Source organism: Chelonia mydas, chromosome 9, assembly GCF_015237465.2.
Source record: "Chelonia mydas isolate rCheMyd1 chromosome 9, rCheMyd1.pri.v2, whole genome shotgun sequence".
Taxonomy (NCBI): domain Eukaryota; kingdom Metazoa; phylum Chordata; order Testudines; family Cheloniidae; genus Chelonia; species Chelonia mydas.
This window is the reverse complement of record NC_057855.1, coordinates 65,799,432-65,823,743: the sequence shown is the minus strand read 5'-3', so window position 1 is coordinate 65,823,743 and position 24,312 is coordinate 65,799,432. Positions and strand designations below refer to the sequence as shown.

The 24,312-nt window shown below is 40.8% G+C and overlaps 1 protein-coding gene and 2 long non-coding RNA genes across 12 annotated transcripts in view; 2 read left to right on the top strand and 1 right to left on the bottom strand.

Moving 5' to 3' along the window:
- The window catches only part of LOC119567022, a 25,327-nt gene extending 18,046 nt beyond the window's left edge, over positions 1–7,281 (top strand). For all 3 annotated transcript variants that reach the window (XR_005226675.2, XR_006283899.1, XR_006283898.1), the window contains one exon: positions 4,846–7,281. This is a non-coding gene — a long non-coding RNA (uncharacterized LOC119567022). The remainder of the gene's footprint in view (positions 1–4,845) is intronic.
- DIAPH2 (diaphanous related formin 2) overlaps positions 1–24,312 on the top strand; it is an 811,416-nt gene that overhangs the window by 531,587 nt on the left and 255,517 nt on the right. The window lies entirely within an intron of this gene.
- LOC122461746 overlaps positions 1–24,312 on the bottom strand; it is a 26,580-nt gene extending 2,268 nt beyond the window's left edge. The window contains exons 1-3 of one of the 2 annotated variants that reach the window (XR_006283901.1): positions 13,487–24,312; positions 6,419–6,521; positions 3,161–3,243 (exon numbers count right to left, since the gene is read on the bottom strand). This is a non-coding gene — a long non-coding RNA (uncharacterized LOC122461746). Of the gene's footprint in view, positions 1–3,160; positions 3,244–6,418; positions 6,522–6,809; positions 6,871–13,486 lie in introns of those variants that run through there. The other variant, XR_006283900.1, reaches the window with a different exon arrangement.

Genomic DNA, 24,312 nt, shown 5'->3' with positions numbered 1-24,312 from the left:
TTGCCACCCATATACAACTGGCCCTGTTGGAGTATTCAGAGGAAGAAGGTGAACTGGTTGCGATGGTTCTCAGAGTTTTGGGAGCAATCTCATCACCGAAGAAGGTGGTCACTCCATCTTTTTCATGTCTGTCAGGTGACTTTAAATAATACCAAGAGCTCATGCACAAGGAAGTTGCAGAGCTACAAATCGAGCTAGAGAAAAGTTGCCCTCTCCATCAACAACCCAGCAAAGGTGGTATTTGGCACATGCCTGCTTGTTGTGCTTCTGCCCCTAAGATGGCCAAGAAGTGCTACTTTGTCCCATCCAAGAGGAGGAAAATTCTTGTATCTCACCCTCTGCCAAACTCCCTGGTAGTGCAGTCAACTACAGAGCGGTCCAAGAAACAGAACCCAAAGGCTACTCCATCTGATAAGGGACACAAGAGGCTTGATCTGAGAAGAAAGGTTGTCTCTTCCCCATCCCTGTAATTCAGGATCTCTAATTATCAGGCTCTCTGGGCCAAATAAGATTCCATCCCTTCTAGAGTTTAAGGACAAGCTCCCTAAAGAGGATAGAACCTGCTTCCATGCCTTGTGGATGAGGGCAAATTGGTGGCTGAAACTTCACTCCAAGCCATAGCTCTGGCTATTGGGAGATGGCTGTGGCCATTTTCATGAGGAGACTCTTGTGGTTGCAAACCTCAGGTTTCCCTAGAGAGGTGCAGAGTACCATCCAAGATCTACCCTTTGATACTATCAATACATTCCATGAGACAATGGAGGAGTTTCTCCACTCCTCAAAGACTTAATAACAACTCTTCATTCGCTGGACATTTATACCCTTGTCCCCAAGAAGAAGCGTTGTAGACAGGGATATAGAGGAAGATCACCACCTCAGCCCTTTTATCATCAACATCCTGAGGAGCCACCACACGAGAGAGAGAGAGGGTGTACAGACCCAGGAACCCAGCCTCTGCAACATCCATTCATACTGTAACTCCCAAGTGAAGAGTTTCTTGTCATGGGGCTGTCGAGACCCACATCCCTTTAATGGTGCCTTTTCATTCCCCTAATCAGATGTTTGGAGGCTGTCTTATCCAATTTGTCAAAGAAAGGAGGGCCCTAACTACAGACAAATGAGTATTAGAGGTTTTGACAGCTACCTAATCGAGTTTCTGACAACTCCTTCCTGCCAATCCCCTTCCCAATTCGTATTCAGGGACCACTCTCATGAGGAGATTTTATGACAGGCAGTGAACTTGCTAATCCCCAGAGGAGCCATAGAAAAGGTTCCAACTCAACACTATAAGGATTCTATTCTCCTTATTTCTTGATCCCCAGATGGAGGCCAATTCTCAAGCTATGTCAGTTAAACAAATTTATCCACAAATTAAAATTCTGCATGATATCCTTGGCATCAATAATTCCCTCATTGGAGTGGGGCACATGGTTTGTGCCTCTTGACATGAAAGATGCATATTTTCATATAGATATCCATCCAGCCCACAGGAGTTTCCTCAGGTTCCTCTTCAACCAAGACCATTACCAATTCAGAGGCCTTCCCTTTGGTCTGGCCACAGCGCCCAGGGCGTTTACAGAATTTTTTTTTTTTCAGTGGTGGCTATTGCATGACAAGAGAAGATTTTAGTCTTCCTGTACCTCAACAACTGTCTTCTCCTAGGCAACACCTGCAAGGCGTTTCATAGGGCAACTCAGGTTCTGTACGGCCTTTTACCTTCCCTAGGTTACTGCGTCAATAACAAAAAAAATCCATGTTGACCCCCACAAGGTCATGGGGTGATATTAGACTCGACTGCAGCAACAGCAGCATATCTACCTCCCAAAAGGTTTCAGGCCAAAAGCGTAATCATACGCCAGGTCACTATCAGAGCCAGGATGTCAGTGAGAACTTGCCTTTCCCTCCTTGGCAGCTATGTTGGTGGGAAAAGTTCTGCTGACATAGTGCTGTCCACACCAGCCCTTTTGTTAATGTAACTTATATCACTTGGGGGGTGTTTTTTCACACCCCTGAGCGACATAAGTTGTACTGACAAAAGTGGTAGAGTAGACAAACCCTTAGATAAACAAGCAAGGGGGAATGAGCTCTCTCTCTTTGTGCTTAGAGGCAGTCACCCTCTGGAATTGGTGTATCAAACATCACATAACCTTATCAGCAGCATACTTACCAAAATTGCCTAGCAGATACTTTTGCAGTAATCACAAGAGGGAGATTAATGATTCAGTTCTCACCAACGTCTTCATTTAGTGGGAATTGCCAGCCTTTCTCCTCACAAGCAAACAGGAAGCTTTCTTTGTACTGCACCAGAGTAGCTCTGGGCAGATTGGGAGATACCCTCCTGATGTTGTGAAAGGTCGCCTGGGGTATGCTTTCCCTCCAGTTCCTTTGATAGTACAGGTTCAATGGAAGATTTGCCAAGACAGAACTTGACTCATCCTCATCGCACCCAACTGATTGAGGCTGTTCTGCTTCGCAGATCTGCGGAAGATCTCAGTGCAACCATCCATGAACATCCCCACTTGCCGGACCTTCTGAAGCAACACAGGAGCATGGTTTCACAAACCAATTCAGGACCGCTGCAACTAAGAGCCCGGTTTTTAGAGGGCATCGGAGATAGAGTGCTCATGTTCCAACAGGATGCAAAGTATAAAAGATTCTACAAGAAGATGTTTCTCAGTTAAATGGAAGCGTATCTCCACTTGGGCTCATCAACACAATTTGTCTCTGGACTCCACTGGATATCTTACATTATCTTACATTATCTATGTACCCTTAAGTCTTTAGGTGTTGTATTCGGTTCCCTGCAGCTACATTTAGCAGCAGTCAGCACTTTGCATCCACCAGTGGATAACCAAACCATCTTCACATCCTGTCCCAACTAGATGTTTGAAGGGGATTCTGAGATCCTTTTTGCCTGTGGTGGTGATTGCACCTCAGTGGGACCTTTGTTTTGTTCTGTGGTATCTAAGACTCCTTTTGAGCTGCTGGCCACATGCTCTATGACTCATCTGTCCATGAAGCTATAATGTTGGCCAGAAGAATCAGTGAACTGGCAGTGCTTAAATCAGGCCCGCCATACAGGAAAGGTCTGACTACACTTCCTCCCCAGATTCATACCCAAGGTAGCTTCTGAGTTTCATGAGCCAGGTCATCCGCTTACCTGGGTTTTTTCCTAAACCACATGCCTCAGAAGAGGAAAGAAGACTGCATTTTCTGGACATGAGGAAGGCTTTGGCCTTTTATCTGCCAAGAATAAAGATTTTTAGAAAGACTCCTAAATTTTTTGTTTCTATGAGAGTGATCAAGAGTTCAACTTATGTTGGTGCAGAGACTTCTGAACCGGATCTTGGATTATATTATCCTTTGTTACCAACAATCTGGCATCCCCGCTGCCCCTCTCTTTATGCCATCAGTTGAGAGCACAAGGAGAGAGCTACAGAGCATGTGTGGGCCAAACAGTACTGCTTGCAAAAAAATTCCAGACTTAGGTGCATGGTGCACATTCATATCCCATGCGTGGAATATAGATAGGGACCACACATCTCAAAGAACCTCTAATTATGAATAAATAACCTCCATTAACATACACTTTTTTCTATGCATTACTTGATACAGAATTTCCTATCAATGTATTGTGCCATATCTATCATATGTGGGAGTAGCTGACAAAGCACCAGTGTAGTTGAACTCTACCAGGGCTGGGCTAAAGTTCCTTCACGCTCCCATGTGACTGGCTAAAATGCAGATAAATTATGAAAGACAGATTATTGAGATTTCATTGTCAAATATAGAGTGGGAGTATCATTCTGCTTGGGCTTTGCCTTTTGTCATGTACTGGAGAGCATAGTAATTCTCCACATACAATCCCATATTTTATTTAATATAGCTGATCAACCTCTGACTTTGTAAATTATAATTTCTAGATTCTATTTTATGATTGTGGGCGTTTTGTCTTTGTTGAAGTAGTACATTGCTATTCGTGATAGTGCCACTAAAAGAACTACTGCTGTGAAACATGTCCAGTATATTGCCTAGATGCTATGGAGATAGTTTCTTTAGAAATGGTTAAAAATAACTACGTAATAACAAATAATGCAATTATTACTTTTATGGCTCGGAGAGACCATTTCCAAGGCCATGCAGAACTCCAGCTGGTATAGAAATCAATTACAGATTATTGTTTTAAAATATTGTAAATATGCCAATCCAAGAACATTCAGAATAGCGTTGTTTTCTAAAGCAATATTGTCGCACAAAGAAATTACTGTAGGGGTTCTTAATAGTTCAGTAATAACCTTTCTGAAACCCTCTTAATTCTCATCTCCTGCTTGGTTAAATAGGAGGTGTTTATAATTTATACACAAGATGTACTTTAAAACATAATTGACAAAAAATATAGAGCTAATACAGAAGTGGAACACAAAATAGTTCAAGGTCTACAAAAAAGTCATATGTTCATTTAAAACATATTTTTATATATATAAATAAGGATGGCATTCCAGTTTTTTTAAATGCTGTAAACTACTGTGAACAGTGGGTAACTGGGTATTTTAAATCATGAAGACAAATCATTCAAATTAATTTATTTGTTGATCAATTAAATATAAGAATCTATAAAATTATAATAGCTTGGGGTGCCCTGATTTTTATACATTTACATGTATATTTTGCTTTTTGTTTATGCTAATGTAGTTGCAAATTGAATTCCTTAAGAAAGTGAAACTCCAGCTAGAAGTGTTACAGGTCATGTGACAGTGCCTAAGCACCAAGATTTAAACCTCATTTGTTACAGAAGAGAAAGAAAATACTGATATCTTTTTCCATCTTTCTCTTCTCATTTTTCAGTCAACCCAACCAAATCCCTCAAAGTTCTATACTGCCTATGGATTTTTTTCTTTATATATGTTATAGAATGGGATAGAAGAACTGCCTCATTCAGAATGTCAGAGAACAATTCCATCTTGTAGGAAGAGACGACAGATGTCAGACCTCACTAATCAACCCCATTTTGCTCCCCTAATCAGTGAGCCCATGGTAAAGGGTTTTTTTTCATGTCATTTTAACTTGTGTGTGTTATCTCACTGAAAAGTAAAAAAGCACTGACGTTGCTCGGACCTGGGGGACCCTACAGCATTCAGGTGCATATGAAAGCAGCGCATTTTATTTGAGTGTCAGTTCAGTCACAGTATATCTGCTTTTGAAACACAACTGTGGTGTGATAACCCTCTGAAAAGACAACTGCTTGTTTGTGTGTTATGTTATATTTGTATACGAATGTACATGATGAATTGTAGGTAACAAAACAATACTATTGAAGTTGAGTGTTCCGTCTTACACGGGTATGTGAAAAACGAAAATAAGCTCGTTGCCAGTTGAGCCCCACATAAACATGTGTTTAACAGTAGTTGTTTAAGACCATTTGTTAACGCTGGTATTTTCCGTAACCATGTTCTAGCATGATACAGTGTTTTGTGGACAGGCTTGTGGCCAGGACTTAATCCTGTTACAACCATATTCAAAACCATCTACTTGTTTAGACTTCCAGGTAGGGTAAAAACACAGAATAAGAGCCTCATCTTTGCTCCAGCCTCTTCATGTTGCTGTAACTTAAGCCACCTTGACTGCCTAAGTTACACTGGGGCTCTCTCCAGCCCCTGGAACAGCCCAGTATCAGGGTGGCATAAAGCCACCTTAGCCCCCTGCTCCCTTGGGTGGCAAGTTCTGTGCTGCAGCTCTTGGCGGCACAGGACAGAATCTCATCCATCTCTCCCAGTAACCACACAGGTTACAGACAAGGATAGGCAAAAGGGTTTTAAAAATATGTTGTGACTGCACTGTAGATGCGGCTTTCGTCTAGAATTTGGAGCTTGAGAGAGAACGATATGTAATGCCACAAAGAAAAAGCCAAGTCTTTGGTAACAATGCAGTATTGAGATTCCCTGAGAACTCCATGCACAAATAAATAAAATAAAATACCCATCTCATGATGAGTGAATGGGAAGCAGAATAGATGAGGACATAAATGATAGATAAAAGATTCCAGACAGTAACAGAAACTGAAAGAGGTTGCAATCCAGGAAACCAATATGCTTTAAATTGTTCCTGAGACACAGCAATACCTGCTTGAAAAGCTGTTTGTCAGAGAGAAGAACCACAGTGATTCAGTGAATTTAAAATTATTCAAGTTTAGAAAGAGTAAGCGACACTGCTAACACACATTCTTTGGGTGAAGCATGTCTGAGAGGAGATTCTGTTGTCCAATAGGAGGCATGAGGAAATAAGCTGAGGACAGAGGAAAAGCAATGGAAAGTTTTGGTGATGTGAGGTAGATTCTCACATTTCTTCCAAGAAAAAAGAGACTCTCAACTTGAGATCTAGTCAATTTAAAAAAAAGTGACATGTTCTGTATTTCACTTACCCATTCCTCAAGTCCGGTGCCAATTTTTAGTTTTATAAACACATTCCTCCTCAGCCCTCCGCCTTACTGTTGCTTGAGGAAGACCCTCAATAGGGGGACCTGACTGAAAATACAAGGGAAACAATGAAACTGGCAATACAGAAAGCATAGAGTAAACCATAACACTTCAGAATAAACTGTAATTTTTAAGTTGTTGTCATCTTAAAACTTTTAAATGTTCCAAAAGAAACATACTAGAGCAGTGTAATAGGGTCCTCTGCCCACCCCTCTTCCTGGGGCCCGCTGACTGCCCCAATAAAGCTCAGAGAGGCTTCCTGTTATGCAGCACCCGTGGCTTTATTTACACAAACAGTTCTCCCACCACCAGTGTTGACCTATTTACAAGGCTTACAGGGTTAGTTCCCTCTTTGGCTAGCAGTCAGCCCGCAGCCGGGAGACTGTCCATTCTCCTGGCAGCCCCTCTTCATACTGACTCCCAGCCCTTATAACTGCTGGCTTGTCAGGCCCACAGGTGGAGCCAATCCCCAGGCCAGGCATCACGCCTGTTACACCAGCCCCAATCTATTTCTCTTGATTTGGAGATGGCTGAGCAGGGGCTAATTAGGTGCTTTTGCAACAGCACCCTGCTACAAGCAGTAATCGTAGAAATGTAGGGCTGGTAAGGACCCCAAGAAGCCATTAAGTCCAGCCCCTTATGTTGAGGCAGGACCAAGTAAATCTAGACCATTCCTGACAGGTGTTTATCCAATCTCCTCTTAAAAATTTCCATTGATAGGGATTTTGCAGCCTCCCTGGGAAGTCCATTCCAGAGGTTAACTGTATAGGATAGATTTATCTAACCTAAACCTCCCTTGCTGCAGATTCAGCCCATTACTTCTTATCCTATCTTCAGTGAATATGGAGAACAATTTATCAGTGTCCTTTTTATAACCGTCCTTAATATATTTGAAGACTGATCAGGTCCCTCCTCAGTCTTCTTTTCTCAAGACTAAACATAACCATTTTTTTTATCCTTTCCTTATAGGTCAGGTTTTCTAAACCTTTTATTGTTTTTGTTGCTTTCCTCTGGCCTCTCTCCAGTTTATCCATATCTTCCCTGAAGTGTGTGGTGCCCAGAACTGGAGACAGTATCCTGCTGAAACCTCACCAATACTGAGTAGAACAGGACATTTACCTCCCATTGCATACGTACAACACTCCTTTTAATACATCCCAGAATGATATTAGCCTTTTTCGCAACTTTATTACATTGTTGACTTGTATTTGAATTTGAATCCTCTTCTCCCAAGATACCTGGGAGACACCCCTTCCTGGGTTAGTGTCATCTGCAAATTTTGTACGCATACTTTTCATTCCATAACCCACGTCAATAATGAATATATAGAATGGTACCAGACCCAGGACTGGTTCCTGTAGAACCTCAATAAATACACCTTCCCAGTTGGACAGTGAACCCTTGATAACTATTCTTCCAACCAGTTGTGCCTTCACCTTACAGTAATTACATCTAGACCACCTGTTCCTAGTATGTCATGTAGTACTGTCAAAAGCAAGATATATTTCATCTACTACTTGCCACTTCCCCCCCCGCCACCACCACCACCACCACCACTATCCCATAGGCCAGTTACCCTGTCAAAGAAGAAAATTGGGTTGGTTTGGTATGATTTGTACTTGACAAATCCATGTTGGCTATTCCTTATAACCACCTTATCCTTTAGGTCAGTGGTTTTCAAACTTTTTTTCTGGTGACCCAGTTGAAGAAAATTGTTATGACCCAGTGGAGCTGGGGCAGAGGGTTGAGGTGCGGGGGTGAGGCTGGAGATGAGGGTTTGGGGGTGCTGGCTTTTGGTGGGCTATGGGCTGGGGTGGGGGGTTGGGGTGCAGGAGGAGGTCAAGGCTCCAAGCTGGGGGTGCAGGCCCTGGGGTGGGGCTGGGGATGAGCAGCTTGGGGTGCAGGAGGAGGCTCCAAGTTTGGGGGTGCTCAGGTCTGGGGCAGGGGCTTGGGGTGTGGGAGGGGGTTAGGGCTCTGGGCTGGGGTGCAGGCTCTGGGCTGGGGCCAGGGATGAGAGGTTTGGGGTGCAGGAAGGGCTCCCAGTTTTGGGGGGGGCTCAGGGCTGGGGCAGAGGATTGGGGTGCAGGCTTACCTCTGGTGGCTCCCAGTCTGGTGGCTCCCATGTACTGTGCTGCACCCTGGAAGTGGCCAGCAGCAGGTGCAGCTCCTAGGCGGAGGCGCACAGGTACACACACACACACACACACAGAGTCCCATTGGCCGGGAGCCGGTGCTCGGGATGGGGTCAGCGCATGGAGTCCCTTGGCCCCGCGCCTCAGAGCCGCACCTGCTGCTGGCCGCTTCCAGGGCGCAGTGCGGTGTCAGAACAGGTAGGTACTAGCCTGCCTCAGCCGGGCAGCAGCGCCGACGGGACTTTTAACGGCCTGGTCAGCAGTGCTGACCAGAGCCACTACGACCCAGTGCCTGACATGCCGTGACGCAGTAGTAGGTCATGACCTGCAGTTTGAAAACCACTGCTTTAGGTGCTTACAAACTCATTGTTTAGTAATTGTTCCAGCATCTTTCCAGGTAAGTTAGGCTGACTTGTCTATAATTCCTCAGGTCTTCTTTGTACCTGCTTTTAAAGATAGGTACTATGTTTGCCCTTCTCAAGTCCTCTAGAACCTTACCCGTCCTCCATGAGTTCTCAAAGATCATTGCTAATGATTGCAAGATTGTGTCAGCTAGTTCCTTAAGTAACCTGGCCCTGCTGACTTGAATATATCTAATTTATCTAAATATTCTTTAACCTGTTCTTTCTCTGTTTGGGCTTGCTCCTTCCCTCTTATTATTTAATATTAGTTGTGTTGAGTATCTGGTAACCATTAACTTTTTCACTGAAGAGTGAATCAAAATAAGCATTAAACACTTAAGTTTTCTTGATATAATCAGTTATTAGCCCTCCTTCCCCTGCTAAATGGAGGACCGACACTTTTCTTCACCTTTTTCTTGCTCCTAATGTGAACCTCTTCTTATTGCCTTTTATGTCTCTGGATACGTGTAACTCGTTTTGTGCCTTAGCCTTTCTAATTTTGTCCCTAAATTCTTGTGCTATTTGTAGTCCTCGCTTGATGTGAGTAATTAGACTTGAGGGAGGCCTCACTTCTTGGGAGAGAGAATTAGGAAGGTAAATGGGTCAGCAGGCTGGAAAAGAATGTCTGTACTAGCTAAGATAAGGGGGAACCACTAAGGAACCATTTCCAATGGAAAAGAGAATAATACATAAGATAAGTTGTGGACATAAAGGTGTACATGAACAGTGCGTGAACTGAGCATGCTCTACAGATACTGGTTTCTACAAAACATGTGATGCAATGAATAGTAAATGCAAGGTAATGTGTAAATGTATATAAAGGAAGACATTACTGTGTAACTTTGACGTGTGGTATAAGAACATTTATACAGGGTCAGACTAAAGGTCCATCTAGCCCAGTATCCTGTCTTCCGACAGTGGCCAGTGCGAGGTGCCCCAGAAGGAATGAACTGAACAGGTAATCATCAGGTGATCCATCCCCTGTCACTCATTCCCAGCTTCTGGCAAACAGAGGCTAGGAACACCATTCCTGCCCATCCTGACTAATAGCCATTGATGGACCTACCCTCCATGAAGTTATCTAGTTCTTTTTTTAACCCTGTTATAGTCTTGGCCTTCACAACATCGTCTGGCAAAGAGTTCCACAGACCGCGTTGTGTGAAGAAATATTTCCTCTGGTTTGTTTTAAACCTGCTTCCTATTAATTTCATTTGGTGACCCCTAGTTCTTGTGTTATGAGAAGGAGTAAATAACACTTCCTTATTTACTTTCTCCACACCAGTCATGATTTTATAGACCTCTATCATGTCCCCCATTAATCGTCTCTTTTCCAAGCTGAAAAGTCCCAATCTAACTAATCTCTCCTCATAGGGCAACGGTTCCGTACACCTAATAATTTTTGTTGCCTTTTTTTAATCCTTTTCCAATATATCTTTTTTGAGATGGGGTGACCACATCTGCACACAGTATTCAACATGTGGGTGTATCATGGATTTCTACAGAGGCAACATGATATTTTCTGTACTATATCTATCCCTTTCTTAATGATGCCCAACATTCTTTTAGCTTTTTTGACTGCCGCTGCACATTGAGTGGATGTTTTCAGAGAAGTATCCACAATGACTCCAAGATCTCTTTCTTGAGTGGTAACAGCTAATTTAGACCTCATCATTTGATGTGTATAGTTGGGATTGTGTTTTCCAATGTGCATTACTTTGCATTTATCAACATTGAATTTCATCTGCCATTGTGTTGTCCCAGTCACCCAGTTTTGAGAGATCCTTTTGTAGCTCTTCGCAGTCAGCCTGGGTCTTAACTATCTTGAGTAGTTTTGTATCATCTGCAAATTTTGCCACCTCACTGTTTATCCCTTTTTCTAGATCATTTATGAATATGTTGAATAGGACTGGTCCCAGTACAGACCCCTGGGGAACAGCACTATTTACCTCTCTCCATTCTGAAAACTGACCATTTATACCTACCCTTTGTTTCCTATCTTTTAACCAGTTACCAATCCATGAGAGCACCTTCCCTCTTATCCTGTGACTGCTGATTTTGCTTTTGGTGAGGGACCTTGTCAAAGACTTTCTGAAAATCTAAGTACACTATATCCAATGGATCCCCCTTGTTCACATGCTCATTAACCTCCTCGAAGAATTCTAGTAGATTGGTGAGGCATGATTTACCTTTACAAAAACCAAGTTGACTCTTCCCCAATAAATTATGTTCATCTATGTGTCTGACAGTTTTGTTCTTTACTATAGTTTCAACCAGTTTGCCCGGCACTGAAATCAGGCTTACCAGCCTGTGATTGCCAGGATCACCTCTGGAGCCCTTTTTAAAAATTGGTGTCATATTAGCTATCCTCCAGTCATTTGGTACAGAATCTGATTTAAATGATACCTTACAGACTACTGTTAGTAGTTCTGCAATTGCACATCTGAGTTCCTTCAGAACTCTTTGGTGAATTCTATCTGGTCCTGGTGACTTATTACTGTTTAGTTTATCAATTTGTTCCACAACCTCCTCTAATGACACCTCAGTTTGGGACAGTTCCTCAGATTTGTCACCTAAAAAGAAGACTCAGGTTTGGGAATCTCCCTCACAGCCTTAGCCTTGAAGACTTGCAAAACTCCCGTTAGCTAGCTCCTCTGGTATGCATTGTATCCACCCATTGCACTTAATCAACTCAAGTGTAGTTTGATTATATGTCAAAAAAGACACCTCAGTGTCAAGTTTGGAGTCTAGTTGATTTCTTAGAAACCAGGTGAATAAGGTCTCAGAAGCTGCCCCAGTATACGGATAAACAGATAAGGTTTCAAAAGGTACACCAACATACTGGTGTCATGATTCGGATGCACTCATCTGGAGCAGGTAACATACATATCCCTTAATGTGAGGATGTGAGGATCACAATATAGCATTAAGGGAAATGGCATTGGAAATGTTGAAGGATTTAAATGAAGAAATTAGTACCATGCTGGAGAAGTCGGTTAAATCTAAAGATGGACCTGATGGACTCCCCAAAGAAGTATTAGGGGGAAACTGGGACCAGGTAAAAAAGGAACTCCAGAGAGTGGGGGGAGGGAAAGAATGCTTCGAGAGCACAGCAGAGCTCTGTTGAAGGACTCTGAAATTTTCAAAAAATAGAGCCCATTGGCCTCCATGGAAAAAATAGTATCTAGTTGTTGTGTCCCCCCTCCCTCGCACCCTCCCTAGCAGAGAGAGTCCAAATCAAGGGAGCAGTTTCTCAAGGATTATTTTTGATGGCTAAAACATCACAACAAAATGTGCAACCTTGAGAGGTGAATATAAAAACAATAAAAAGCAAATAAAAGTTGTAGGAGAGGAAACAAACTAAATGAAAAAAATTCCTGGAAGTTCAGGGAGAAACCAACATCTGTTACCTATTTGTGAAAATTCAAAGTAAAAAGCAGTCATCCATCAAGGACTGTATTTGGAGAGTTCAGCTTTGCAGGCAAAGTATACTAAGTTAAGAAATAAGTGAAAAAAAAAATAGCTTAAACCTACCGAAAGCATTCGGCTGAAAAATGTGTCACTTTGGGATATAAGCAAGCAATTTGGAGGGGGGGTGGGAGCGAAAGACCTTAAAAGCGGCTTTTGCACATATTAACGCTGCAGAGTTCAGTGGGAATTAACAGCTGAGGGCTATGGAAATGTTTAACAGTGAAAGTGTTAAAAAGAATGTTTAAGTGTTAAAGAAGAGAATGCTTGCTTTGATAATGAAACCGAGTTATGGCAGCATATCTCTGTGCAGTAACACCCGTGAAACCCTCAGAAAAAAAAAATCAAATTATACAAAGGGGAGGTCAGGTGATAACTACCACCGCTACATGTTTCCCCCACTCTCCTCTTTACAGCCATTCTGAAGGAAATGGACCCTTCCCAATGAATGTGTCTGTATAAGATCAATTGTGCTGGCTGCTGCAGGCAGAGTAATAATGTGATTTGAATCACTGGGCTATGAATAATTTAGTCAAAATCACTAAAAAGAAAATAGGGATTTTATATGGTTTAGCTGTTTCCAGGTATACTAATGGAGAAGTAACCTGTGTACAGTTGTGTAGAAAAATAATTAAAACAACAAATGGCTAAAAGGTGGTGTGGGAAGAGGAGGAGGAGATGACACCTAGTAAGTTGAAAAAGAACTACTGCCTGTCCAAAAAAAAAAAAAAAAAAAAAAAGTAAGGTGTATCAATTTGTTTACTAAAGCCTCAAATAACTAAGATGCAAAACACAAGGGTGTGAAAACAGCAGTAAAACAAAATGTTGCTAAAATACATCAGATATTAGAGCCCTAGCCAAAAAAGTCATCTTGCCTGTAAATAACTTATTTAAAGGTTAAATATAAAAATAAAAATTGTAGTTTAGAAATATAAGCAACTTAAACGTCATCTGCTCATAACTTGCAATTTTCAAAAATAAAACTACCCCAACAGTATTCTTCTGCACTCCTTACCTATTTTTCCATGTTTCCACTTTTTGAAGGATTCCTTTTTGATTTTCAGGCCATTCATGTTTAGATGTACTTTGCTCTGCCCTAAGCAGATTTACCTTACATTTTGATAATTCTCTTGTAATGACTGACTGAAACTAGTAACTGCTGACTGTCTGGTGAGAGTCTTGTGAATTATCCAGCAAAACTTCTCTGCCAAAGAGTTTCTCACAAACTTTGGCTTCTTCTTCAAACCAAATCTTCAAACACTTTGTTTTCTACCCCTCACTTGTTTATGTAGATCTCCACTGCCATGTCACACATTTACTTTTTTATTTAAACAGTTTTAATCAAAAGTTGTAAAAAAGCTGCATCAAGCTTTTCAAATCAAAATTAAATGAAGCCACAATGGGTTACTGTTTTGGAAGGAACCCGGTTGCCTGCAGGCATTTTAGATATTAAACTTCTAAAAAAAACAAACAAACAAAAAAAATCGCTAGCAAACAATGTAATTTTTTTATTGTATGTTCAGACCATTGAATTACAAGTTTCTAAAATTGTGGTAATTTCATTGATTTGTGCTGCTTTGCTCTGTGTGCCTGCATGTGTGTGTGTGTTGCAACTAAACTCACTTTTAAACTTCGATAGTTAAGCACCCAAGTTATGAAATGAGAAAGTAACATCTGAGAGATTGATTTTGGATTTTCTAACCTCAATTTTCTTCATATTTTTACTGATATAAGATCAGCATCATGCCCAGAATGCACAATATTAACTGTACACACTTACACGTTGTGATACGTTGTTTAAATATAAAGCTACATGCTATTTCTCAAATAATGCAATATAAGTGTTCTCTGTAATGCTGGATAATCCCTGATAGGCTATCCCTGATAGTATTGTTCCAAGAATGAGCATAAAGGATGGAGTAAACAAATACTGTTTTTTGAATCCTTGCTCTACTACTTGTTTAATATTAACATTGGCCAAGACTCTTCATCTCTCCTCTGCAGTTTTCCATCTGTATAATAGGGATAATGATTATTATTTCCTGTTTAGAGCTGTAAAGAGGATTAATTAATAAAGAGGTGACCTGTAAAGGGGGAAAATCTGACTTCTGTTTTTACTTCTTTATAATTCATAATGAGGCATGAAAGTTTGAGAGTGTTGAGAGGTAGGGGATTGGTAATCATTTCCTCGTTCCCCAAGAAATATTATGAACGTCTTCCCTCATTTTGCGGGAGAACTCTTTTGAGAATTGGAGTGGGAGGTTTCTCTGACTTCAGTAGAAAGGCCACGGGTGTTTGAATATTTAACAGAGACATTTTTCTCTCAAGTGTTTGCCTGAGTTTGAATCAAATAAGTGTCATCATAAATCAGCAAAAACAAAGTTTAAACACTGACAACAACAAAAAATAAAAACAACAAAAACATTTCTTGCTCATATGTTTTTGCTTCTGTCAAGTCTCCTTGTTTTTTGTGATGTCATATTCCCCCAGTTCTGTAGTCCTCCAGCAGAAATAGAGAATTCAAGAACTGATATATCTAGTGTGTTTTATTTTGGGAGTGGAGGTATCAAGAAAAATATGTTTTGGTCTTTAATCCACCCGTACACATAAACACCTTTTCATTTCTCTGCAGGTCATTTTTAATGTTTTTCATCAAGCAGTAGGTATTAAGTATAAGTACTATTTGTGCTGTGTGATCCCTAATTTTATGTTTAATTCTGATTTTTTTTGCCTTTGTGCATGTAAGTTTGACAGTAAATTAAAATATTTTAAAATATTATGTTTAAATAATTGAGTTCCCCATTGGTCATTTGACATGGAGTTGGCTTCAAGTACTATAGGTTGTGTTCTTGCTGGATTGTAAATTGCAATTTATTGGAACATAAATGAAGTAATAGTGGGGAAATTTGAGAAGGCGGAGAATAACTTATGAATGAGAGCAGACAAGGGGAAATTTACCAAATTTTCTTATTTAACATAATTCTACATTTTTGTACAACATTTTATTCAAAGTGCCACAAGATGGTGTGTAACCAGCGTTTAGAGCCATTTTTAAAGTATAATATATTTTTAAACAAATATAGGTGTTACAACTGAAATTGATTTTTTGTTTTGCCTCGAAAGTAAAATATCTGGATTTCGGTGCATTTGGCGGAAATTATGGAAGAATTCATTTGGCCAAAACAATGTACATTGGAAAATCAGAGATTAAATTTAAAGTACAACACATGTGTTTATTATGGTGAATTATGGCATAATAAAGAGTTGGCTGTTTGGAGGTTGAAATGTACAGCTAATTTTCCAGAGTAAGCTTTTAAAATGTTACTTATCAATCCAACAAGTGATGTGGGTCACTGGGCTAGGTGAACCACTGGTCTGCCCCAGTTTGGCAGTTATGTTCTTATGAAAAATGCATATGTAAAATAATTGATTATGCTGCACAGGAAACTGACACTTGGACTCTTCCTAGAGTTGAGTTGTAACATAAATTACTAGTCAATTATTGACTGTTCCATTTGACTTTGTATGCCTTAAGAATCTGAAAAGATTTCAGTGTTGTCAGAAACAAGTACTGTCCAGGGATTCTAATGGGTTCATCTGCTGGGTCCTAGTTAGAACTTTCAGCAAATGTTGCTCAGCTGTGCCATCTGCCATGTATGCCTTCTGCATAGCATTTTAATCCAGTAAAGTGTTTCTTTTTATTAACCTGTTTATGCAGTATTTAAAATCTGCACATGAACACCTGATCCCTGCAGTAACCAGAGCCTTTATCATTTTATGTCTGTGTTCTCATTAAGAATAATGACAGGCCAAAGAAAATAGGGCATGTTCTTCACTCTGTTAGTGAACAGTAAGTTTCTTTAACTCATACAAACACTTAATTTGGACTCTGAAGAATTGTTTTTGAAAACTAAGTGAAGGAGTAACAATAAAAGGTAAATGTGCTTTGTGCACTCTTTATGTAGTTTTGGCAAGGTACTATAACTAAGGGCAAGTCTACACACAAAATTGCACTGGTTTAATTTATAGTGTTTAGTTAAACTGATGTAACTTTGTGTGTGGACATTCAAATAGGTTTTTAACCTGGCTAGTATCAGTTTAGCTAGTGCGACAAGTAAACAGACATGAGCCAGATTTAAACTGATATGAGCATCTACACACAAAGTGACACTGTTTTTTAGCAAATCGCTATAAAAAGCGTTGTGGGTTATGTTGATACAACTTTGCACATAGACCAGGTTTTAAGGTGTTTCACATCGTATAAACAGTACATGCAAAGTGAACATCAAGGTCAAATTCCTCACTTTCTCTTCAGTTTTATTTTTTTATTACCATCCTTAATTATCTTAAAGTATGAACAAATTGTTGGCTAAATTGAAGTGATTTTTAGCATTTTGGGAATCACCTCAAATTGTTTAAAGAAAAGATATTCTATCACAAGCAGCAAGTATGTAACTATAATAATATTTTTAAAGTAGAATAAGTATTTAAGAACAGATATATGTGTGTGTGTGTATATATACTTTTAACTTTTTTTCATTGTACAATTTGATTTTTTTATTTTCTTTTTTTTTTTTTTTAATACATTAAATGGGGTGCTAGGATAAACTTAGTAAATTCCACAACATAGTATGTGCATAGAATTGGCATATTGTTTGATTGCAGTAAAGTGGTTAAAATATATGCATTGGGCCATAGATTCAGGGTCATTGTTCTTAACTGTATAATTTTGCATCCACAATCCATTGGGTCCAAACTTTTGCACCCACAAATATGCAGAGCCTACCATTACAGTAGAATAAAGACACTGGATTTCAAGAAGGTAGATTTAGCATACTCAGAGAATTGGGAAGTAAGATGCCTTCGGGAAGCAAGTGTAAGTGAAAATGGAATTCAGGAGATTTGACAGTTTTTTTAAAAAGAAACATTATTAAGGGCACAAGAGCAAACTATCCCAATGCAATTTCAAAGATAAAAAGTTTGTTAAGAGAATACCTGGCTTAACAAGGAGATGTTAGAGTCATACAAAAAGTTGAGATGGGTCAAATTACGAGGGTGGATATGAAAAAACAATGCAAGCCTGTAGGGACAAAATTAGAAAGGCCAAGGCAAAAAATGAGATTAAACTAGCTAGGGAAATAAAGTGAAACAGGAAAAGATATTAAAAATACATGAGAAGCAAGAGGAAGACCAAGAATAGGGTAGATCCATTACTCAGTGGGAGGCAGAGGGGAAGAGATGACAGCAGAAAACATAGCAATGGGTGAAGTGCTAACTGCCTGTTTTGTTTCAATTTTCACCAAAAAAGTTAGCAGTGATTGTGTAAATGGGTGGGAGGGGATCTGTTACTAAAATAGGAAAAGAACAAAGTTAAGAATTACTTAGACAAGTGAGGTGTCTTCAGGTTGGCAAGGCCTGATGAAATAACTATAGAATACTTAAGGAACTGGCTAAAGATATCTCTGAGCCATTAGCAGTTATCTTTGAGAAGTCATGGAGGATGGGAGAGGTACCCGAGGACTGGAAAAGGGCAAATACAGTACCTATCTATGAAAAGGAGAATAAGGACTACCCAGGAATTATAGACCAGTCATCTTAACTTCAGTATCTGGAAAGATAATGGAGCAAATAATCAAACAATCAGTTTGTAAGCACCCAGAAGATCATAAGGTGATAAGTAACAGTCAGTGTGGATTTGTCAAGAACAAAACATGTCAGACCAATTTACAATCCTTCTTTGACAGGGTAACAAGCTTTGTGGATAGCAGGGAAGCAGTAGATGTGATATTGCTCAACTGTAGTAAGGCTTTTGATATCGTGTCACATGACCATCTCATAAACAAATGAGAGAAATATATCCTAGACAAACCTCCTATAAGGCAGGTGCACAACTAGTTGGAAAACCACACTCAGAGAGTAGTTATCAGTGTTTCACAATCAAGCTAGAAGGGCTTATTGAGTGTGGTCTTGCAGGGATCCATCCTGCGTTCGGTTCTGTTAAATATCTTCATAAATGATTTGGATAATGGCATACAGAGTAAACTTATAATTACAGATGATACCAAGCTGGAGGGATTTCATGAACTTTGGAGGACAGGATTAGAATTCAAAATTATCTTCACAAACTGGAGAAATGGTCTGAAATAAATAGGATGAAATTCAATGAGGACAAATTCCGAGTATTGCACTTAGGAAGGAATAATCAATTGCACAAATCCAAAATGGGAAATGACTGCTTTGGAAGGAGTACTGAAGAAAGGGGTTCTATAATGTATCACAAACTAAATATGAGTAAACAATGTAATATTGTTGCAAAAAAAGCAAACATCATTCTGGGATGTATTAGCAGGAGTATTGTAAGCAAGACACAAGAAGTGATTCTTCCACTCTATTCAGCACTGATAAGGCCTCAGCTGGAGGATTGTGTCCAGATCTGGGCACCACACTTTGGGGAAAGACATGGACAAATGGGAGAAAGGAGAGCAATAAAAGTGATGAAAGGTCTAGAAAGCATGACCTAGAAGGATACATTGAAAAAAATGGGGTTTTTTTAGTCTGGAGAAGAGAAGACAAAGGGAGCTCATTGTAAGTCTTCAAGTATGTAAATGGTTGTTATAAAGAAGAGGGTGATAAATTGTTCTCTTTAACCACCAAGGACAGGACGAGAAGTAATGGGCTTAAAATACAGGAAGGGAGATTTAGGTTAGATAGTAGGTAAAACTTCCAAACTGTAAGGGTAGTTAAGCGCGGGACTATATTATGTAGGGAGGTTGTGGAATCCCTGTCACTGGAGGTTTTTAAGAACAGGTTATACAAACACTTGTCAGGAATGGTCTCGATAATACTTAGTCCTGCCTCAGTCCAGGGCACTGGACTATATGACCTATCAAGGTCCCTTCCAGTCCTACATTTCTCTGATTCTATGATTTGAACACCTGATTTAAGAATGCAGTCAACTGCTTAGATGTGTAAATGGTAGAACACACACCATAAATTGTAGCTATAACAATGTAAGACTAGTCAAGGTTCATTTAAAATAAAAGATTGCCGTTGGTTAGTGTATTTTTAAAACTAAGAACAAACCCCATTTTTGAATTTTCTAAAAGGTTGGGTTTTAAAACCCTTATCTCCAAACACTCACATTTTTCCCCTCCCCACTTTTCACTCCAAAACTGTCCCCTGCTTTTGAAAATTTAGGGAATGATCCAACAGAAACAGTGGCAAAATTAGACTGTCAACAGTCAATCCTTCTGTCACTTTTCTTTCCACGCCTGTATTCCCATTCTAGTGAGCACTGTTCCTTCATCCTACAGTTGCAGAAGGCTTTTATTTTCTGTGCAGAGAGATAATGGGAGCCCATTAGTTTAACAGTGGATAACTGCTGTGACCTTTACAAAAGAATATTCTCTGTAATTCTTGTTCTGATGGTAGTTGAGTACTGCCACACCCACCAATCCACCCTCTCTACAGAATTGGAAGACAGATATTAGTCTATCCTTACAAATTGTTCTTTATTATTATTATAATTTGTTTGTTTTGTTAGAAAGGGACTAACCTCTAAGGTTCTGCAATTGCCATATCCCCTTGCATTGGCAAGTATAACACTACCCTTGACAGCACAAAACTAATGTGCATATGGTTCCCGTCCAGTAAGCCATCCCTCTGTGACAGGGGTGGGCAAACTTTTTAGACCTAGGGCCACATCTGGTACAGAAACTATATGGAGTGCAGGGTAGGGAAGGCTGGGGGAGGCTATGCCTCCCAAAACAGCAAGGCGTGGCCTGGCCCCCGCCCCCATTCCAGCCCCCCCGGAACTCCCACCCCCATCCAACCCCTCTTGCTCCCCACCCCTGGCTGCCCCCGGGACTCCTGCATCCTATCCAAACACCCCTGCTCTCTGCCCCCTGACCATCCCCCCGGGATGCCCATCCCCTATCCAATCCACCCTGCTCCCCACCCCCTGACCACCCCTGGGACTCCCCGCCCCTATGTAATCTCCCCTGCTCCCCACTCCCTGGAGCCTCTCACCCTCTATCCAATCCTCCCTGCTCTCCCCACCCCATGTTACCTGTGGGGTGGGGGAAAGGGGGTCTCAGTCCTTTCCCTGTGTATTTCCCCTCTCGTTTGGCTGCTCTCCCTGGCAGTCGGGCAGGGCTCGCTCCCTGTCTGGGCTTGGCTGCTGGGGACAGGGGCCAAGCATGCTGGAGGTGGAGGGAAGCCCCCTGGGGCACCAGGCCTGGCAGCGCTATAGCCATGCCACCTGGCCGGAGCTGCAGCCACGCTGCCCAGGTGCTGGGGGAACTGTGACTGCGAGGGAGGGAGGGGAGCAAAAGGGGAGGGGCCAGGGGCTAGCCTCTGCCCCACTCACCGCGCTGCCGGGGAGTTGGGCTTGCTCCTCTGCGAGCCTGTCCTGATCCCACTCCCTGGCAGGAGCTCGGGGGCCAGATGTGGCCTGCTGGCCGTAGTTTGCCCCCCTCTGTTCTATGATTAGAAAGGAGAAAAATCCATTGGAAATTAGTACATCAAGGTCTTCATTTTTCCTTTATCCTCTGTCTCAGTTTTTTTGGATATGTGTTCCATAGAGTATGTGTTGGGAACATAGTTGGAAGCGGTGGTCAGTCTCTCCTGTACATTAAACATCACTCCTGGTTTAGTAGTTTAGGGAAGCAGGGCCCTTAGGGGTATAGCATGGAGCCCGTTGAGTACTGCAGATGCACTGGGCCTCTGCATTAATGTCCCAGTCATTGGCGTGTGTCGGAAGATATGTGATACTACGCTGTGAATCTCAAGATACCTGTATGTGTGTTTGGCTCTTATCTCCCTGTCTATTATGTGGAGTTGTGTGAGTAAACTGCACTCTCCAGTTTTTCCTCCCCAACAGACTGGTAAGCTGACGCTCATGGAGTTTCCTGGCCTCTGTGTCCATTTCCCCCCCGTAAAAGGAAATATAATCCTTACCTAGGTATTTCCTCCTCTTATATGCATAAAGCATAGAACCAAGATTGGGAATCTGCTGTGACTGCACACCATCAAATAGCAAGAATTTCTTATCAGTAGTATTGGGTTAGCTGTTTAACTTGTTACATTCTACATCGTTTTCAGTGAAGCAGTGAAGGTAACTTGGTAACAAACCAAGTCAGACATATTTGAAATTTCAAATATTATGTTTTTATCCTAATTTGAATTTTAAATACTAATTCACTGCATTCTTGTTTCGTTTCTTGTTAACATCCCACTTTGCTTTTCATTCATCTCTTTATTACTATCTCTATTTTTTTCCCCTCATTTCTGTTCATTGCTTGAGTTCATGTTCCTTGATTAAAGGAAGGGAATCCTTTATGAACAAAATGCAATAGATGTACACCAACAGAGAGGGTTATTAGTAAGGCACTGATGCTCTGCTTCACCAAGTATATGAAAAAATTAAATTTGTGTGGATGCGATGACTGCCTTATGGACGACAAACTTCCTTAAGGGCATAAACAAAGGATAGTGATAAATAGGAATACATTTAGCAGGGTAATGTGTTTAGCGGGGTGCTTCGGGGGTTGGTGTAAGGTCCAGTTTTGTTTAACAGCTTTATGAATGATCTGGAGAATAAGATAAACAGCACATCAATTAAATTCACAGATAATAAATTGGTAGGTAATGCAAACACCAGTGAGAGCAGAGACATAATACAAAGGGACCTAGGGAGAGTGGAAATATGAGCAGGAAATAATAAAATGAGATTGAGCCTGCAAAAGTGCATGTTAATACATCTGGGAAAAATAATACAGAACACATGCGGTTATTGGGAAGATAAGTTGCTGATAGAAGACAGCAAATTGTATACAAGTTCATTCTGGTATATGGCAAAAAAACAAAACAAAAAAGCAAACAAAACTTGGTGTTGCATTATAGATCATCATATCTTCAAAATGGCTTGACTTACTAACTCAAAATTGGTTTTATTGGTCTTGTTTGAGAAGTGCTTGTTTGCTTTGTAGGGATAAATGAAGGAATTAAAGATATACAATAACAACTTGTGAAATGAACATACAATACACTCAGGCCTTGTCTACAGTATAGATGCTTTGACAGTATAGTTAAAGTCTATAGCTATGCCTGCAGAGCCCAAACAATGTAGACATAGTTTTATACTAACAGAAGGAGCTTTTTTTGTCAGCGTAGTAACACTTGCCTCTTCAAACGATTACTTATGCTATCAGAAGCACTCTTCTTTTGGTTTAGCTGCATCTATACTGGGGTTTCTGCTAACTTAGCTATGTCAGCTGGGGTGACATTTTTTCAGACCCCTGAATGACATAACTATCCTGACAAAACACTGTAGTGTAGATCTTACCTAAGGTAAGCAGGTAAGTTAACTAGGACTTCATTTGGTGTGGCTACAAAGTGAGGTGGAAGAAAACTGTGTGATGGGCCGAGATGGAAAGAAGTGTTTGCCCAACCACACAGAGCAAGAAGGAAATGGGAAACTTTACATGAGATTTTGTAAATTGATGGAAGTACTTGCATTTTTCTTGGCTGAAACAAGCTATCATTTGTTTCCTGGTTTTTGGGGTGAAGGTGGTATAAAGATTATGGAGGTGGAGTAGTCTGATGCCTGTATGCTGACCTGTGGTTGGGAAATCATCTGCATGGATATGCATGTGCATTAAAATGGCCAGATGAGGCATTTTGTTTGTTTTTAGTTTCTGCTTGTTCCTTTTCTGTTATCGCATGGCTGTCACCCACGTCGTGCTCTTACAGAGTTGTTTTCATAACTAGGTACAGAACAGAATGGTTACTGCCTTAAGTCACACTCTTACAGATTTGTTTATGGATAGTCAGAAGAATGTCTACAATTGTTTAAAAACATAAACTAAAGCTCACCTGTTATTCACTGTAGGCAGTGAAGTGGCATCTTCATGTGCTGGCCCAGTTGCTGGTGGGAAGGGCATGTGTGGGTGGGTAGAAGGTGGAGTTGGAAGGGAATGTGCAGGGACATATGCCATGTTGAATGTAAAGTAGACCAGAAAGTACATTGGGGATATGGAATATGGATTTGGGTGCATGTATGTTGGAACACAGGGATCTGGGGGAAGCAGGAGTTGGTGTATAGAGGAAGAGCAATCACAAACTGGCAGGGCATGGAGAGGAAATGTAGGTATTGCCAGAAAGGGTTGGTGGTGGTGCATGCAGGGGGAGAAGGGTACAGGGAAAGGCATGGAGGTGAATGTGGGGCTTATAGGGAGAAAGGGAGTGTGGGAATTAGCAGGGAGGGGAGTACAGGGTTTAGCAGGGAGGTAGAGGGGTCTTGCAATTAGCAAGTAGGCAGGTATGGGGATCAAGGAAGGAGGGTATGGGGGAAGATGGGGAGATGGGAGTGAGGCATGCAGGGATGAGTGGTAGGGGGGAAAGGCAGTCATTTATCAAGGTTGAATTTTAATATCTCCTACTTACGCAATATTGTAGGGCTTACTTTTCAGTGAGGATAAGAGTTTTTGTGTTAATCCTGTTAATATATGTCTACCTCAGACCCACATTGATGTAACATTCAATGGAATTATATTTGTTCTCTATGCATTTAATTACTACACATTTAATAAACTACACAGAAATGTACATCCAACAATACCTTCCCAATAAGCAAAAAAAATAAGAGGTCAAAGTGAAGGGTGGGTGAGTGATATAGTTTGGGGTTGGTGGTTTACCTTTTTTGTTTGTTTTTTTGATGAGACTATGCAGATACACCACATGAGGGAGCCTCTTTCTATTCGTTAATGCAGACTGCATCTGGAAAAGTGCTTCATTTCTGGTATTTCTGTACAAGAAAGATACAGGCAAATTTAAATAAAT